The sequence below is a fragment of the Periplaneta americana genome, chromosome 1, assembly GCF_040183065.1.
Source record: "Periplaneta americana isolate PAMFEO1 chromosome 1, P.americana_PAMFEO1_priV1, whole genome shotgun sequence".
Lineage (NCBI taxonomy): Eukaryota > Metazoa > Arthropoda > Insecta > Blattodea > Blattidae > Periplaneta > Periplaneta americana.
In genome coordinates, this window is record NC_091117.1 from 127353512 (window position 1) to 127370278 (window position 16767).

The 16767-nt window shown below is 34.9% G+C and overlaps 1 long non-coding RNA gene across 2 annotated transcripts in view; it reads right to left on the bottom strand.

Moving 5' to 3' along the window:
* LOC138700628 (uncharacterized) overlaps nt 1–16767 on the bottom strand; it is a 901578-nt gene that overhangs the window by 495539 nt on the left and 389272 nt on the right. For both annotated transcript variants that reach the window (XR_011332403.1, XR_011332401.1), the window contains exon 3: nt 15171–15237. This is a non-coding gene — a long non-coding RNA (uncharacterized lncRNA). The remainder of the gene's footprint in view (nt 1–15170; nt 15238–16767) is intronic.

Here is a 16767-nt window from a genome sequence, read left to right on the forward strand (position 1 = left end):
CTGTCTTCAATTCCGCAACCCAATGTTCATGGTGGCGTACGAAGGATAATGCACCTAAAATATCTGCGTAAATTCATTACCGGACAACCCTTTCAAAAACAGAAACTTTACACCATTCGGTAGCTACTCAATTTAATCAAAATCGAATTTTTATATGACAATTTTTTAAACAATAATTCACAATATAGAATCAGCTAAACCTTTACCACCATGTACTAACTATTTATCAAACAACGTATTCTCTGCCAAAGCAACTGCTTTCGCTTTTGTTTATAACGAAAGCCCAAGACTAACTACAAGTTGTATATCAATACCCCTTGGTATTACATCCACGTTCTCGAAATAGGACATCGAAATCATGAAACATTGCAATAATAAATTTGGCTTCCCTTATCTATAATATTATTATCTGTTGATCTGAAGTCTTCCATCATCCCAAACTTCTTTTGAGGACTTGGACATGGAAGTACTGTATTATGAAGAAATAGTTTGCGTTTCATGACGTGTAACCATGACATAGCTCTGCTATCAGCACGTTCGTCTAAATCACGTGCCTGTAGCAATATCGATTTCTTTCTGAGTGAGTGTTATATTCAATGCGTATCCCAACCATGCGTGCATGTAAAAAAACACTCTTCTACCTGCACTCTTTAACCATTTTTCTTTCACGCTTATTTTAATTGTTCATTAACGCAAACTCAGGTATAATAAAATTCATTTTAAGTAAAACTTCATGCGTCGATCGACCGGCCGGCCAGATATAATTAAAATTGTTAAACACTGATGATGTTTCAAGAGTAAATTATAGGAATTATGACAGTCCTGTGAAAGTGATTTTCATAACATTTTGAAAAAATGTTCTAGTTCATGGAATTGCTTGTTAAACATCTGTCAGGCAGCGCAACTTCGGCTTAACCCATGACATATAAGAAATATTGTAACTATGCTGTTGTAAAATTGACAATTAATATGTATTATTATTATTATTATTATTATTATTGTGACAGCGACGTGAGATTCGAACTCACGACCAGCGTCCCGCAAGAGAGCAGGTCGCGCGTGAGTCGACACGGGCTCCACGGAGCACTGGGGGACGGCGCGCGGCGGGGAGAGGAGAGAGGAGGTTGCGACACGCTGTTCCGCGGCAGAGAGGGGAAAGTAAAGCAGCTTGTGACTGAGGAGAAAGATCCAGAGAAGTCTGGATATCCGTTATCTTCTAGGCATCTGTCGACCGACCGCGAACTCTCGAGAAACTATGGCTTAGTTATAAATACAACGCGCAAGTGAACGCGATTGATTCAGTCAGTCAGTAAGCCAGTGTTGTGTAGCAGTGAAGCCAGTTTCGAGACCAGAGCGCGACTTGAGTTGTGTCCGTGACTGTGGAGCCTGAAGCCCGGAGTTCGAGTGCAGTGGACCGCAGTTGGGGGACCTGAGTTCGAAGTTCAGCGGATCGTCTCTGAAGGTCTGGGGTTCGAGATTCTGTGAACGCGAGTGACTGAGCTAGAAGAACTAGCCAAGACAAACGAGCTGTGAACTGAGAACTGACAGTTGTGTTGTAAATAGTGCTTTGTGAATATTAGTTAAGATTAACAGTTCATTGTTGTTCGTAATAGTCCAAGTAAATTGTCATTGTCGTCAGTGGAGTGCACTAACGAATGCTGTGTTACTGTGAGGAGAGCAAATCCTATTGTTGAGATAATAAAATTACATTGTTGTTTTGTAAATAAAAAGTTACATTATTATTATTATTATTATTATTATTATTATTATTATTATTATTACTATTATCAGTTATCACTATCATCATAGCTATCTCCATTTTTCTTTCTTTTTTTTCTTGTATTAGCTCGATGAGAGCTCTATAATGTTCTTTTGACCCTCTTGACTCTCTATAGGGCTTTAATTTAATTTGTGTTATTTTCATCAGTGTTTGTATTTCTTATTTGTATTTATTTTTAGTTGGTTATTTAACGACGCTGTATCAACTACTAGGTTAATTAGCGTCGATGAGATTGGTGATAGCGAAACGATATTTGGCGAGATGAGACCGAGGATTCGCCATAGATTACCTGGCATTCACCTTACGGTTGGGGAAAACCTCGGAAAAAACCTAAGCAGGTAATCAGCCCAAGCGGGGATCGAACCCGCTCCCGAGCGCAACTTCAGACCGGCAGACAAGCGCCTTAACCGACTGATCCACGCCGGCGGCTTATTTGTATTTAAATGTGCTATCTGGTAGGATGGAAAAGAAGGCCTTATGGCCTTAATCCTGTTAGATTTAATAAATAATAAATAGATGAATACAAAGTAACTAACAATAATCCAAATTTCCCCCCAAAACAATGTCAATTAATAATTACGCACACATTTCTGTAGTGCTTGGGAAAAGTGGCACAAGTCAAAAATGTTAATGTTACAGGGTAAGGAAAAAACCTGTCTTCACACTAGTTTATGTCAATTTCATTTTCTTCTGTATGAATTATTGTAATGAGAGAAATACTTATGTCTCTTTTCCTAAGCGAGCAGATGTTCCGTAAGTTGTCAATAAATTAATAACTGACTTATGGCACTTTTCCCAAGCATTGCAGATTTCATCAAATATATTACTTAAGCGAGATTTCCAAGAGCCACGGATCCAATGCACTGTGCGTGAAATTCTGTTGACGCTTCCGGTATATAGCGTCGACTGGTTTGTATAACAGAGTGTCATTGCATCGTTTTAAGTCAAGATGGCTTACAATATGGGTATAGCAGTTATTTGTTTGTGGCAAATTCTAATAATAATTTAACTACATATCCTAAATGGATTTCCTTATTCAACACTGATGTTTTAAATAGTAACATTTTGTTACATTTATTGTCCTTTGTTTTATTCATGTTGGCCGTTAAATTATGGTATTAATATTTTAGTCTGGCTATAGACTGTAGAAACAGAAGCGATAAGTATATGTTATTGTGTATAAAATATGTTTCTGTTAATTATGTCAAAATAAACTTATAGAAATTGAAAGAGTGCGTTATCAATGAATAATCTCGCATAAAAGGCATTAGGATGTCTGATTTAACACAAAAATCAATGACGAAGCAATGTGACATAAATTCAAATTGAGGTTAAAAACTATATTTTTATTTCAAATTGATCGTCACTATCTGATTACATGAGGGAATATATTTCTTTAGTTTTGTGCTAAATTAAGCACCAAGGATAACCTATCAAAATATGTAATAAGTAATAACAATAACAAACGAATTTTTAAGTTACAGTAAACTTATTATAGATTATAATAACAGTAAACTTACTAGATTCTCCCATTCATCTGCCACACATTCTCTTTACAACAATTATTCGATAAATAAATTTATATCTATTTACATTTATTCTTCTTTATTTATTGTATAATATGGAGCAATTCTGTACTAAATCTATCAATTTTTCACCCATATACTTTGCTGAACTCAGATGTCATTTTTGTAACACTCCCGCCGTCAGATGCCGGAACAGTTGTCGACTATTCAAGCGATCCGTGATGTAATCTTGTGCAGAATGAGTGTGCGCAGCGGCGTGGCATATTAGAAACCATCATAACGCAATGCACCATAAGAGATGTAGCCTATTTGCGTGGAAACGAAATTCCGTCCCCGCATTACTTGGCGGGACATGCGTGGCTCTTGGAAACCTCCGCTTTAAGAAACTAATGCGTCAGTTTCAACTAATTTATTTTGCGAATAACAAGAGACAATGAAAAGAAGATAAAATAATTAGGTTACTATTAAATAAGATATGTAAGTTGGTTTATGTTTTATTTGGTAGGTCAAGTATTGAATGCATTAGCATATTTGTGATGTACTAATAAAACAATAATATATTTTCGTGTTTGAAAACATAAAATAAAATTGCCAAGTGCTCTTCTCCTCTAAGATCAGTGTGGGATAATCAAAAAGAAGCAGAAGAAATACTGTACGTCATATCATACATGCATTCTGTACTTTGTTCAGAAAAAAGAGAGAGCATTTCCGTCACCAAAATTTGTTTCTTATTCTGAATTTTGGCGATTTTTGTTCCATTCTGAGCGGGACTCTTTTTGAAGTACTAAAATCGGAACAATTCGTTCCCCCTCCCCTAGACATATGGCAAAATATAGGCCTGTTGCCAGTTATTCTTCAAAACCTTTTAAATAAGAAACGTAAGACTGACGTAAGTTTCTACAAAACATTGAATGAAAAGTTTTCATTTCATGAGATTAAAATATATCTTAAAATATCCAACAACCACAGATACAGTTGGGTGTTCAAGTACGGTATTCTTGTAGGTATGCATTTTCTACTTTAATTTTTTTTCAATACATTACTTAACGACGCTGTATTGCGTGCACGGTTATATAATATTGTCTAGGTAACAGAAAGGTGAATCGAAGGCTTGCCTGACATTTAGTCTACCTTATAGTTCGAGAAAACCTTGGAACAAACCCAACCAGGTAATCATCCAAACGGGATTCGAACCCAATCCATAGCCCAAGTTCCACTCGCTACCTCTTGATCGTGCCGTTGACTTCTGAATTTTCTTTTGTATCAATGATCAGTGATGCGACTCCCTGCGTGAGCAATGGAAGAGATTTATCTTCCGTCCACAGGATTGGGTGTTTGTTCCTTGTATGTGCTGTCCTGTGTTGTCTCAGCGGTGGTCCTGTACCTTGTTGACCACACGAGCAGGGAGACCAGCAATGTGTGTCACTAGTGTTGTTCAAATATACAATATGTAAGTAATAACTTCCCCTACACGCAATGCATTGTAAGTCTGTAAGAAATGTCCAAGTAAATCATGACGAAAAAAGGAAGAAGAATACAATATAGTAAAAAGCAATTCAAAATGAATAGGCAATAATAATAATAATAATAATAATAATAATAATAATAATAATAATAATAATAATATAAAAACTGGAGATTTATCTTTTCGAAGAGTTGGAAAAATTCAGATATCTTGGAGCAACAGTAAAAAATATAAATGACACACGGGAGGAAATTAAACGCAGAATAAGCATGGGAAATGCGTGTTATTATTCGGTTGAAAAGCTTTTGTCATCTAGTCTGCTGTCAAAAAATCTGAAATTTAGAATTTATAAAACAGTTATATTACCGGTTGTACTTTATGGTTGTGAAACTTGGACTCTCACTTTGAGAGAGGAATAGAGATTAAGGGTATCTGAGAATAAGGTTCTTAGAAAATATTTGTGGCTGAAAGGGATGAATTTACAGAAGAATTGAGAAAGTTACACAACGCAGAACTGCACGCATTGTATTCTTCACCGAACATAATTGGGAACATTAAATCCAGACGTTTGAGATGGTCAGGGCATGTAGAACGTATGGGGGAATCGAGAAATGCATATAGTGTTAGTTGGGAGGCCGGAGGGAAAAAGACCTTTGGGGAGGCCGAGACGTAGATGGGAGGATAATATTAAAAGGGATTTGAAGGAGGTGGGATATGATGATGGAGACTGGATTAATCTTGCACAGGATAGGGACCGATGGCGGGCTGATGTGAGGGCGGCAATGAACCTGCGGGTTCCTTAAAAGGCATTTGTAAGTAAGTAATAATAATAATCCCTTGAAGGGCCCAGAACGACCAGACGGCTGCTGGCCTCACGTTCACATGCCGAAGCAGAAATGAACGATCATCCAAATAGAATGGAGGTATCATGTGGTTAGCACGATGATCCTCCCAGCCGTTATAACTGGCTTTCGGAACCGGATTTCGCTACCTATCGTAGCTCCCTAAGTGCATCACAATGCTGGGTGGACACTGGTCTCATATACTGGCCGAAATTTCATGAGAAAATGTAGAGGCAAAACTAAGCAACATAAAACTCCATCAGAGTACCGGTATTTCATTTGTCATGATTCGTGACTATCTACGTTCAACGTTCGTTTTATGAAATAGCCATTTGTGTTTAATAATCATAGAACACACAGGATATATTTTAAATTAATTACAAATATACTCGTGTTATTTTTATTACATTGTCGATATTTTTTGTCATTATTTCATTGTGTATTTCACTGGTGGTGTGGAAGAGAAGGTCTCATGGCCTTAACTCTACAATAAATAAATAAATAGATAAATAGATAAACAGATAGATAGATAGATAGATAGATAGATAGATAGATAGATAGATAGATAGATAGATAGATAGATAGATAGATAGATAGATAGATAGATAGATAGATAGATAGATAGATAGATAGATAGATAGATAGATAGATAGATAGATAGATAGATAGATAGATAGATAGATAGATAGATAGATAGATAGATAGATAGATAGATAGATAGATAGATAGATAGATAGATAGATAGATAGATAGATAGATAGATAGATAGATAGATAGATAGATAGATAGATAGATAGATAGATAGATAGATAGATAGATAGATAGATAGATAGATAGATAGATAGATAGATAGATAGATAGATAGATAGATAGATAGATAGATAGATAGATAGATAGATAGATAGATAGATAGATAGATAGATAGATAGATAGATAGATAGATAGATAGATAGATAGATAGATAGATAGATAGATAGATAGATAGATAGATAGATAGATAGATAGATAGATAGATAGATAGATAGATAGATAGATAGATAGATAGATAGATAGATAGATAGATAGATAGATAGATAGATAGATAGATAGATAGATAGATAGATAGATAGATAGATAGATAGATAGATAGATAGATAGATAGATAGATAGATATATATAGATAGATAGATATAGATATAGATATAGATACAGACAGACAGACAGACAGACAGACAGATAGATAGATAGATAGATAGATAGATAGATAGATAGATAGATAGATAGATAGATAGATAGATAGATAGATAGATAGATAGATAGATAGATAGATAGATGGATGGATGGATGGATGGATGGATGGATGGATGGATGGATGCATGGATGGATGGATGGATGGATGGATGGATGGATGGATGGATGGATGGATGGATGGATGGATGGATCGATGGATGGACAGACAGACAGACAGACAGATAGACAGATAGATAGATAGATAGATAGATAGATAGATAGATAGATAGATAGATAGATAGATAGATAGATAGATAGATAGATAGATAGATAGATAGATAGATAGATAGATAGATAGATAGATAGATAGATAGATAGATAGATAGATAGATAAATAAATAAATGGATGAATGAATGAATAAATAAATAAATAAGTAAATAAATAAATTAATTAATTAATTCATTAATAGATAAAATAATGCAATGATTTCATAGGAACTACATTCTTTCCCATATTAATTTACGCTGATATGCAAAGACATATGAACATTCCTGCTAGTTAAGTGAAAGAGAGGGATATTTTCACGGATATCTTCATTCTGACAAGGGATAATTTTCGGATTGTAATTGGCAACATTGTATGTTTGTACGTGCATCGCAGAAGTCTGACATTGTAATTAATTTTTCTCCGAAGTCATCACAAAACATATATTTTTAACGCGAAGCGACCGTTATTATGCATGCCACTCACTAGACAATGACAACTAATTTTCTTTAAAAATTGGCATATTCAGATATATGTTAATCACATTATTCAAGTCTCTGCAAAACCAGTTTTCCTGTGATTTCTTCGTAGTACGAGAACATAAAACACATTCATTTTTTAACCGCACTCATCAGTCATTATGTACCGGCAAACAAAATTTATTTTTGGAAGAATAAATTGGACACATTTAAATAGGGCCTATGTGGGATAATACGATATTTAACTAAACAGAAAAATTTTAAAATTAAAAGTGGTGGCTGATAATTATCATTGGTCATTCATTCAATCATTCATTCATAGTTTTCTGCCAAGGGCAAGTCTTTCGCTGCAAACCTGGCATTCCCCAAGCATTCCTATTTTCCTCCTTGCTCTTAGTCTTCGCATATGATCCACATATCTTAATGTTATCTATCTTCTGATATCTTCTGCCCCGAACTTTTCTCCCGTTCAACATTCCTTCCAGTTTATTCTTCAGTAGACAGTTCCTTCTTAGATGTGATCGAGAGCTTTGCATTGACTACGTAACAATATTCAACCAGGTAGCTAGCAGGAACGGGAGTCGAACCCACCCCAAGCGTAGCAACTGATCAGGAAACCAATACTTGATCCCTGAGTTACGCCAGTAGCAAAACATGTTCTTCCTTTACCGATGTAACAGCATTACTAATTAACTTTTATGACTATACATATTATTAAACAAAAGTATTGGCACCAATCCCATTAATTAACGGTCATTATCAACTTCGAGACTACTGCCTCTTGTATTTTTAAACCCCTCCCCGCCTAACTGAGGTATTCATTTATTAACCCTAAATTGGCAAACCTTCATTTCTCACACTAGTTTATTAAACCGTGTCGGACTGTAAAGAAACCAACTATCGCAAAGTTCATATTTTACGTGTTGTAACTTACAATATTCATATATGATAGCCTATTTTAAAAGCACTCGGACTCCGATTTTTTGAAATTCAAAAAATTTTGTTGGATATTCTTAAGGATTCAATCCAAATATTACATTACCATTTATATTTTGGCCATTGATGATTGTGTTGGGTTTGCATTTCTCTGAATTTTTTGCTAAACAATTCCTGTCTTCCTAAATTATTCTGTTGTGCTTTTATTCTGGATCTTTATGGTTACCCTGATTGAGGGCATATTATTTTCTTTAAATATATATATATATATACAGTGAAATTTTAATTTTCCTATCAACTTTCTTTTCTATTGTTCTATTAAAATTATAGCATACAGCCTATTAACCTGTTGTATCCTATAGGATACTTTGCGAATTTAAGGGTTAAGTGCAGATTTCCACCGAGAAAAGCTCCACCAAAGCATAATATAGCTAATACCACAGTCTAGTATATACAGTCACGAAGCTCAATACGTAGTAAATATGCATCCATAGATAGTTGCTAACCACTAGGATCGCTAATATCGCCTCATTACAGACAATGCGAAATAAACCGGCACAGTCTATTGCTTCTAGCACACTCACAACTCAAGCTTCGTGACTGTATATACTAGACTGTGCTAATACAGTGACTAGAGACAGGCATATGAAATTTCAAACCATTCGTGCTACCTGTATGGGATAAAGGATTTTCACGATTCACGGAGTGCAGAATGCAATTAACATCGAAAAATTTTCATATATTTACAAAGTTTTGGTAAAATTTTTCAAACTATCACATAAACCGCAAGACGAATCCAATTCGAATCCTGTTTGATTTGAACACCGAATATCAGTCAATAGAAGTGAACTTCAGTTCAGGGAGAATCTTGTCAGCTTCGCATATGTAATAAAAAATCTTCATTTTTTTTTCACAATTTTTCCCGTCCATTAATATTTCTATAACTACCATTGAACCGGAATTTTCAGATATTATGAGACAATAGAACTATTTTTCAGGAAAAACTTGGAAAACCCAAGCCACCCATTCCACCAACATTCCGGGGATTCCCAAGGGAAAGTGAAATCTCAAAATTTCCCTTTGCGGTCATTGAACTTTTAGAGTGTCAATGAATTCAAAAAACAATAACAAAATATGTGGTTCGTATTGCATCTTCGCTTATTCTTTCGAATCCAATGACAGTCTTTGTAGTCTTGCCATGTCTACTTATATATGTGTAGGTCGACATTAATGTTTAATCGAGTTTCAATATCTTTATGGATTTTCATCGTGCAAAATAATATCAACTGACAAAAGGTGTAATCTTTTACCAGAAAATATGGAAAAGTTTCTTGTATTGTATTACAGCCAGCGTTGAGGCCGTTATTTTTTTTTGTCCTCTTTGTTCTTTTCAGTGTAAAAATTGAGTTACCTTGTTATTTAATTCAGGTAAGGGTTTTCCATGCTGAAAACGTTTTAATTATATATATATATATATATATATATATATATATATATATATATATATATATATATATATATATATTGTACATTATTTGATAACATATTACATTTAGACAAAACTATTATTTCCTAAAACTTATTTTGTAAAAAATAATATAAATATGCTCCAAATGGTTTAGGAACGAAGATATTTTAGCACTGAAAGTATCCTCGGCCTCATCTCGCTATCACCAATCTCATCGACGCTAAATAACCTCGTAGTTGATACAGCGTCGTTAAATAACCAACTAAAAAAAACACTGAAAGAATTATTTCATATTTTTCCAAAAAAAATTATACGTTGATAAAATTTTCTTCACATTGTGGCGGTCTTTATTAATCGCTTAAAATTAGGGCTCAGTCAGAGAAAGAAGACGAAGATCAAAGAGAAACAAGGAGCTTTGCTAAGAAGTAACAAACGTGTCAATATTTGAAAAATAAAACTGAACCTTGTGATCCTCCAGTAAATACATTTTACACTCAAAGAATGTGACATCAATAACATATTCCATTTTCTGATTCCAAATATATCTAATAAAATCACGAAAGAGAACCGAGAATGTAGTTGAGGATCTAATTTCCTTGTAAAGGAGGAGCAAAAGGCGGGAACGGATCAGCTGTCTGCCGTGATGGCTGGAAATCACAAATATGGCGTAGCTCTTTCAGTTATAATCAGCGCCGACGTTCCCGCAAATGACCCGTTATTACGACTTCTCCTCGCAGAGATGATGTCATACCAATAGGAGTCGTGAAAAGTTGCAGTTTACTGGAAGATGCTTCGGGCGAAATTGTCTAATTTACGGGAAAGTTATGGCGATATCAGTACTAACTGGTTATGACGAGTGAGCACCTGACTTTGTCCACTTACCGTTTAAATAAGTGCTTTCCTAATTAACTACTAAGATATATAATCTTCAGCTTGTCTCGTTGTTACACAGCCTGTTTACATTCTTCTTCTTCTTCTTCTTGTCCTCTTTCATAATCTTTTCTCCCTTCTCTTCCTCTCCTTTCTTTTCATCCTCCTTCCGCTTCTCCTCACCCTTCTAATCCACCTTCCGTCTCTCCACATCCTTTCCGTCCTATTTCTGCCACTAAACATCCTTCTCGTCCTACATCCACCTGTCTACACTCTTCTTGGGCCCCTCCGCCTCTGCACACTCTTCTCGTCCTCCTTCCTCTTCTGCAGACCCCTTCTCTCCCTACTTCCGCTTCTACAAACTCTTTTCGCTCTCCTTTCTTTTGTGCAGACCTTTCTCGTCCTCCTTCCACCTCTGTATACCTTCCACGTCCTCCTTTCGTTTTTGAGCACCTTTCTCGTCCTCATTTCGCCTCTACATGCCCTTCTCATCCTCTTTCCGCTTCTACACACCCTTCTCGTCCTCTTTAACTTCATATATCATCCTTCTTCACTTCTTCATCCTTCTTCACTTATTCATGTTTCTTCACCTTTTCATTCTTCTTCACTTCTTCATCCCTATTCACTTATTCACCATTTCATCCTTCTTCAGTTATTCACCATTTCATCCTTCACTTATTCACCTTTTCATTCTTATTCAATTATTTACCTTCTCGTCCTTATTCACTTGTTCACCTTTTATTCTTCTTCAAATATTCACCTCTTCAGTCTTCTTCAATTATTCACCTTTTCGTCCTTATTCACTTCTTCATCTTTTCATCCTTCCTCACTTCTTAACCTCTTCATCCTTATTAACTTATTTACCTTATCATCCTTCTTCACTTATTCAATTTTCATCCTTCTTCACTTCTTCACCTTTTGATCCTTCTTCACTTCTTTACCTTTTGATCCTTCTTCACCTATTCACCTTTTTAATTCTTATTCGCTTATTCTTTTTTCATCCCTCTTCACTTATTCACCTTTTCATCCTTCTTCACTTCTTCATCTTTTCATCCTTTACTTCACCTTTACATAATCTTTACGTTTTGCTTGTTTCTTCTCCCCTTTGGTTTATTATTTTTTTCCCTCTCGTACTTTAATGTTTTGTTCTCAGAACTTTGACAACATGTGTGTTCGGAACTATTACGGCTTGCTCAAATTCCAATTAGAATATCAAAGCCCCCTCAGTAACTTTACCCTATGAGGTAATGGGTGATCTCCGAAGGAAATGTATAGTAAAGTTCGCTGGTCTGAGGATGTCATTATCACTTGAATTCATAATGAGATTCTATTAAGGAGCTGACACTGGAGTCGAAAATTTTGTGCACAGTCCACAACTCATTTCCGAATGTTCCACCATCCTTTGATGTTATTCAACGTCCATTTTTCTTTTGGGCTTGTATTTTATGTAATTTTGTAAATTCGAAAACACTTTTACAGACTGTATTTTGTTTTTTATAGAGGTATAATACTGTCAGATATTGTGACGTTTTACAATAGCGATAAATGTTACATGCCTCCAAAATACGTGTAGGCTACCTATATTTTGTATTTTTCGTATTTATATTTATAGTTTTATTAATATTTATTTTTATTCGGCTACAAAAATTGGAATAGACTAAAATGCGAAATTTGTACTTCTGTGCGAAATGATATGTTTTAGTTCTATACATGAAATGGTAACTTTGTTATTTTGTTTGTTTTTTATATAAGTGATAGTATTTTTTTATTATCAACAGATCCACTGACATTACAGAAAATTCTATTTTCTAATGCAATCTTATGTGCTATGTTAAGTTCTACATGATGCTGTGCGTTTCCGATATCTTCCAGCAGTTGTAGGTAACGAATAACAGTCAGACATGTTTCGGAGATGCTTCTCCATTCTCAGTGACTTTACCACGACGGCTGGTTCAGATGATCGAACCGCGTTGTTGCTTGGCTTAAAGGATATCCTTTAAGCCAAGCAACAACGCGGTTCGATCACCTGAACCAGCCGTCGTGGTAAAGTCACTGAGGATGGAGATGCATCACCGAAAGATGTCTGACTTTTACTAATTTTTTAATAATTATATTATATTTATTAGTGTTCATATAACTGCAATATATATTTTTTTACGTTTCTTATCAAATCTATGAACATTGTATAATTAGCCCAATATGTGTGGTTTATCTTTGAATATTCTGTTTACGATCATTCATTCCGATATTTAATGCACACGTGAACGTTACTTTAAAATATGAAGAAGAAATAAAAGAGTACAGCTTCCACACGTGGCAGAAGTAGAACTTCATAAGCTGCAACTGTGTATTAATCTGTCCTTGCAGTGAGGGACGATAAATCAGAATTTAAAAATGAAACAAGTGGATTATGATAGCTAACATAAAATATGAAAAATGAAGCACACCAAATCGAATTTATTGTTTTTCATATATCTGAATTGATTTCAAGTCTTTATATCGTGAACTAGGATTTAATTCTAAACACTGGTACCAGTTGGATCAGGCATTGCACTCATTGATTGTTGATTGATTGTTGGCGCAGTACGAACATTCACTAAATTGTTAACACTTTGTAACGGAGCTGCAGAAGAGAGATTAGAAAATATCTTATTCCTTATCTTACATTCTCGTAGGCTTACTCGTTCGTGTAAAAGCTTTTTTGTTTTATGATCAATTTTCGGCGGTTTATTTTTCATGCCACGCTCTTCTACGTTCAGTCCCTGATTTCGGTATATTTTCTAGCAAACAGCTTCTCAAAAAAGGAATTTTACTCTAAGGAAACGTCATAACATAACATTACAGCCGATGCCAGCGTTTTTGGCGTGTGTCCTTGAGTAATGAGCCAGTCAGTGAGCATTTATTGCAGCTGAAAACAGTACCACCCAACATTCACTGCGTCAAAGGCAAGACACTTGCACTTTGCGTTTATGGGGGTATGTCCTTGAGTACACTGTCCAGTCAGTGGCATGTTGCCACTTCGGCTGAGAGTGGTACCATCTCCTAAACCGATGTGACGTCAACAATCTGCCAATCACAGTAGTATTCAGTTTTCACGCCCACAGTCTCTGGGAAAGAGAAGATACTCGCTCTCAACGTTTCCATTACTTATTTCACACGTCAGAAACGGTAGCTTTGGTTATACATACAAAACGCACTGACAGGCTGCAGCCCCACTATCACTACTTTATACTTTAATTTATGTAAACTGATGGAAAACTGCGAACATTAACAGATTTAGCAGCGTACGGTATACAATTCCATAGCAACAACACGCAACATCATTTCAAAACGTCTATGATAGGACTTTTTTCACAGTATTCGACTAAGACACTTTCTAAAGAAGTGCCACTTAAAAAAGTAAAATAGAAATGCAAAATGAACTCTCACAACTATGTACAACAGCTTACTGATTAAAATAGTCTAAATCATTTCCACTTCACTACTGTGCATCCAAGTTACAGTAGCGACTCAAGTTCAAGCCCAAGCAAGCTTTAAAAGCAGGTATCATTCATTCCGAGAGACAGAAGAACAAGAATAACATAAAAATACGACTTTTGTGAGACAATCAGACAATGTCTGCCTTGTACAGCGATCAATTCACGCCCATTTAATTATTTTCTTATATTTCGCTTTTCCTTTTCGTAAGTTCAGTGTGGGTATTTCTATTTTTCAACAACAAGCAAATTTATTAGGCCCACATTTATTAAGTGTTCTCGTTACTTTTCATTTGAGATTATTAAGCCATTTTACACAAAGTAAAATGATTAAATATTTTTATTATTTATTCCTGTCATAAGTATCAGCGACAAGACCAAGTAAAACTCTAATTGTAAATATACGAGTATTCCAATTACATTGATCTATAATCAAGTTAAGTTGCCCTTTTGTATAATATAAACTGTTAGATAGGCTATATTAGAGGCTGAAAATGCAAACTTTCTCAAGTCAAATTGCTAATTTTGTTATTTAAAATATAAAATACCGGTAACTCCACCTCTAAAAATCGTACAATGCACGTGCCTGGTGAAAACTAAATCACTAAGACGTCTAATTTCTTAAGATATTTTCAGAATATGTTCTGTTAATCGACATCTCACAATCGTCAATCGTACACGAAAATTATTGAAAAACAAAATTTATAATACAAGACAAGACGAAAATTAAAACTGAAACCAAGAATAGCTCATTCAACAATATTGCAACAAGAAGTTGTGTTAATTATTGAAATGATTTCGGAAAATGGTTCCAAAGCTGTGGAGAAAGATTGTGATTAAAATACTGTACTTACCGAGTGATCCCATTCACTGTAGCTCTATTTCGGAAATCTGGTTTCGACTCAGGAGTTGGCTGCCATTCTAGAACACAAAACCATGACGTCACTCTTCTTTAAATGATGTTCCTGTAAACATTTTCTTCAGTACAGCAGGAATTTAGCACTTCAGAACTAATATGAGTAACTTAAATTCTCACACAAAAGAGGAAAAAATACATTATTATTGTTATTATTGTTATTATTATTATTATTATTATTATTATTATTATTATTATTATTATATTGTAACTACCACATTCTTATCATTATGCTTTTTGTCGATATTGTTATCTTTTAATCTACAATGATAATAAATCTACAAAAAAATTTCCAGAAAAACACAATTTAATAATTTCTACAATGAAAACTGAAGTAGTGGATGCAATATTGAAAATATGCTGTGGAATAAATCCAATAGCACCAAAAATTATTACAGAAACTCAATCATTAGAGCCCGAAATGTTAGGTGCTAAAAGTTAATATTGTTCCTCGGTATAGTTTACAAAATAAAAGCTATGCCCCCACTTCTTTGACACGTCATTATTGTCATTCAGTATTTTCCTTCCGGTATCGTTAGAGGTCTCTAATCCTCTTAGCTAACAGTTAAAAATTAGCGCACAATTTACAAGATACTTTACGCAGTCCTTGAGAATCTGTTGTCTATTATTACATATCGGATTCCTGTGAACTAGGCTTAAAACCTTCCTCACGGGCACCAAATCCTTCATCTACACTCAGTGTCATCCTTAACTTTCAGCACCTAAAATTCCGGGCGCTAGTCATTACTATTACCACTACCACCCTCACCATCACCGTCATAATCAGAATTATTATTATCTAAACTTATTGGAAATATCCAAGTTCATCTCCATCCGTAAATTGTCGATAAGGGAGATTACCATACAGTCCAAATAGTAGAAATTGTTTATTTTGTGTTCAATGTATTTATAAAAATCGCAAAACTACATACGACTAGACATGCTGTAAAATGGAAGATCAGTAAAGAAAATTTATGCCAATAATCCAAAAGATACCAGGACTAGAGTCAGTAAAAATTGTGTGTGTGTGCGTGTGCGTGTGTGTGTGTGTGTGTGTAGATCTTTTAGTGCGCCAGGAACTTTGAATTGGGTGGCTGTAGTTCGTCACAGATACAGGAGTGTTACAATGAAGAGGACTCTTCGTGAGAAAAATGGCACGCAGAATTGTATGCTAATATTACAGAAATTTGAAACCATTTTAACACATTGAATGCTATTTTGCAGTTCAATTTGTAGTTATTCATTGTAAGATCGTAAAAGTAGCCATACTTTCGCAGTGAACTATATCTAAATAATTTACATTCAATTAGTGAACAATGTAGAGAGTAGAAGTGATATTAAATTAGGCAATAGAATACATTAAAATATATTTAAAATACTATGCCTTTCGAAATTAAGTGAATAGTTAACTAGAAAATTGGGCCGAAAGTCTTCAGGTCAGAATAGCAGCAATGTATATCTTAGTCATTACACTAGGGTGGTCAGACTTCCTATTGGCAGGAAATAACGATACGTATTAATATTTTTATTTAATT